Raw genomic sequence first — 3,710 nt, forward strand, 5'->3', positions numbered from 1 at the left:
TTAAAGATGGATACTCCCAAATAAGTATAACCAAAGTTTAATCTCTACTTTGAATTTCAATCTTTCATTACCAAATTTCAGCTAGACACATATAATATGAAGTCCTATGGGCATTTCAAATTCAGCATATCAAAAATTGAAATCATATTTGACCTTAATTATCCTTATTCAAACTTCTGTCTTGTTGAGGGTACCACCACACCTCCAGTACTAAAGATTAATATCCTTAGAATCATTTTTTACTCTTTCTTGTCCTTTACCATTATTATCAAATGAGCTGTCAAACTGTAATATTTAAGTGCACTATATTTCTTTTACATTCCCTGTATCTTTTCATTATTACAACACATTAACTAAATTTGACCTTCATGCCTTTCTTACGCTCTAGGAGTGTAATTCTAATTAATCTATACTTCTTATATCTTCAATTTCTACTCCATTCTTACATAGCTACAGGTTAATATTCTTAAGTCACAAATGACCATGCCATCCTCTGCTCAAAAATCTTTAGAGGCACCATATTACTGATATGCAAAATATAGCACAACGGAGTAGCAATAAAAACAATAGTAAAGCTCAATTATTCTTTTTGATATTCAAAGTCATCCTTAATATGTTTCCAACATATTTTATTACTCTTATTTAGCATTATTATCCTTAATATACTTGCCCTTCTGGTGAATAAAAGGGCATCCTAGCTATTTACTCTAAATAACTTTCCATAACTATGCTTTATACCTTTTGCCAATAAGCTTCATATGATGGGAATATATCTCCTTCTCATGTCTTGTTTAATGAAATACTTCCTTCAGATCATATGCTAAAAACTTGTTTCTTCAGGTCTTATCAGATCTCTCCTCCTCAAATTTTTGGAAGTCTTTCTTTCTAGAAATTTCTTTGTACTTCTTTCCATTTTTGTATATCTTTTGTACTTAATAATATTTTATTTGGTTGTCTTCCAAATAGAACATGGCCACTTTTAGGTCAGGTACTATTTGCTTTATTATTTTCTCTTCCCAACACCTAGTACAATTCCTTACACAGAAGGCAATGAAAGGATGTACATTGTTTTGAATTGCTAAGGAACACATTTTTAGAGACTTCTAAAATTCTTCCTGTTGCCTGTTTAAGTCTCAAACATTTAGCAAAGATTGATTCTTCTGTTAAATGATGAAACTCCTTCAAGTGATAAGCTCGAATTATTTTTATCTATGTTTTTCCACAGTCCTTTTAGAAAAAAGATGATTTGTGTTTCACATATGATGACACATTTATAGTAATTTTTAACAATCTAGGAGATTTTTAAAAATTTCACCACCATCTCACGTTTCCAGGTAATTACTTATCTCCATTATGAAGGTAATATGGGACTAGTTTTCACTACGTTGTTAAAATATTTTAGGAAATATTTACATGGCTTCAAGGTTAGCAATTCTATAATGTGCTAAGTCAGCTGGAGAAAGTTTCTAATCATATTCATGCTAGGTAAGCAATCCACTTTAATGGGAAGGGCATGTGGCAAAGAAACAGGAGACTTTGATAATAATTCTTTCTCTGTCATGAATTAGTTTTGTAACCTGTAGGCCATTCAATTACCTTGACTATAAGCTTACCCACATATACAGCCATAATAATAGCAGTAACATTTAAATTTGCTTGAATTAAGAGCTATTTTGATTAAAATATCAGTGTAAACTATAGAAAACATCTACTATCATCTGGCCCTAATCAAAAAATGACCCTCCAGCGTGAAGTTTTGGTGAGATCTCCCACAGAGGTTTCTGGATCATTACTCTGGAAACTGCAAAATAAAATTCATTTTGCTTCCTAAAAGAGATCCTCAATATTCCCAGTAGAATGACTCAGGCTAAAAAGATCAGAAATTTAAAAATAGCTTTATTGATTAGTATTTTATTTATACAACTAAAATACAGAAAACATTTGTGTCCAAATGTAGTGAAACTCTCAATCGCTTTCCACACGGGCTTACAAAAGTTCTTTTGAGTTATAGTTCTCCTCTACATAGCTTAGAGTTACTAAAGACTCAATCTGTCCCCCTTGGACTCACACAGTGTAAAAGTTTTTCATTATTAGTCTCAATATGTAGATTTGCTCCTTCATGTCTTGACATCCAATGGCTCTGATGTTCACCAGCTTCTTGTAGTTATTTTTTATTACGTTCATGATTTTGTTGAAGTTTTTGGGAGTAGCATATGAAAACTGAGATTTCAATGCTATGGAAACTGCTACTAAAGAAATCTTTATTACTCAAGGTATTGGCAAACATCCTCCTGCATAATATTAGAAAATTACTCAAGTAACTCTAAATTTAGTAAGGCAATGTCACACAGAGTTCATGGGTCAAAAACAATACTTGAACCCACATCTTCCTCATTCTAAGGCAGGTTTTCCTATTCATAACACTCATAACACCATTCTGCCCCTCCCAACATTATAGACAAACTATCTGATCATATACTCCTACTAGCTCCAGTTAATATTCACTTAAAACTTGGAACAATGACATGTTTAATTCAATAGAAAAAATATCTCATTTGCTTAGTAAGGAAATACATTCCCTCACAAACCCTTCCCTCCACAATCAATTCTCAACAACACCCTTGATTGAAATTAGTTATAGATTACATCCCTCTTATCTGTGGAATCCACAGAATCCCTTCTCATAAAAAATGCCCCCAGCACAAAATGAGTAGTTGCTTTCCTTAGAAGCCCTTAGAGGAGAATTTTAGCAAAATCAACTTTGGGAACCATAAAACTAATGATAAAACGAATGTTTGTCTGTTGACTGACTGACAGAAAAGATGGTCTCTTCGTTAACTACCCCCCCCCCGCAAGAAAACAAGTCAGAAGTATGAAAAGCTTTTTCTGTTTCCTTTGTGGGCCATCAGTGTTTGAATGAGTCATTTAGCCTGTTGGTGAGCTTCCTCATATAAAAATGCAAGGAACAAAGAATAAGACAACAACTGTGATGTGCGACATGCAGGTGGAAAGAGCTTTGCATTGACTTTCTAGACTGTGGGTCTTCAGGGAGTGTAGGATGACCCCACAGGAGATAAGCAACATTGTAAAGATGACAACACAGATTGCTCCTTCATTAGCAATGACTGAGAGTCCAATGATATAGGTATTGGTACAGACAAGTTCTAGTAAGGGGTACATGTCACAGTTGAAATGATCAATGATATTAGGGCCACAGAAGGGGAACCTGGAAATAAAGCGAAGCTGAACAATTGAATGAAGAAAACCTCCAACCCAAGCTACAGCTAGCAACAGAACACATACATGGCGTCTCATGATAACTAAATAATACAGAGGCTTACAGATGGTCACACAGCGGTCATAAGCCATTACCACCAAGAAGAAGACATCTGCACCTCCAAAGAAGTGAGCAATAAAACGGTGGCTCATGCAAGCTTGGAAGGAAATAGTCTTCTTCTCATAGAGCAAGTCTATTATCATTTTGGGAGAGATAGCTGTGGAATAGATAGCATCCATAAGAGACAAATAGGCAAGGAAGAAGTACACAGGGGATTCCAGAGACTGGCTGGAAATGACTGTTACCACAATCAGAAGGTTATCCCCCATTGTTATAATGTAGATGGTTAAGAAGACAACAAATAACATTTTCTGAATCTCAGGATTTTGAGTAAGAGCTAGGAGGACACAGTCACATTGTTCCTGTTTTTCAT

The 3,710-nt window shown here is 34.6% G+C and overlaps 1 pseudogene; it reads right to left on the reverse strand.

Moving 5' to 3' along the window:
• Positions 1 to 2,886: 2,886 nt before the first annotated feature.
• Positions 2,887 to 3,710, reverse strand: LOC140516543 (olfactory receptor 4A15-like; annotated as a pseudogene).

This window comes from Notamacropus eugenii, chromosome Y (genome assembly GCF_028372415.1).
Source record: "Notamacropus eugenii isolate mMacEug1 chromosome Y, mMacEug1.pri_v2, whole genome shotgun sequence".
NCBI classification, from domain to species: Eukaryota; Metazoa; Chordata; class Mammalia; order Diprotodontia; family Macropodidae; genus Notamacropus; species Notamacropus eugenii.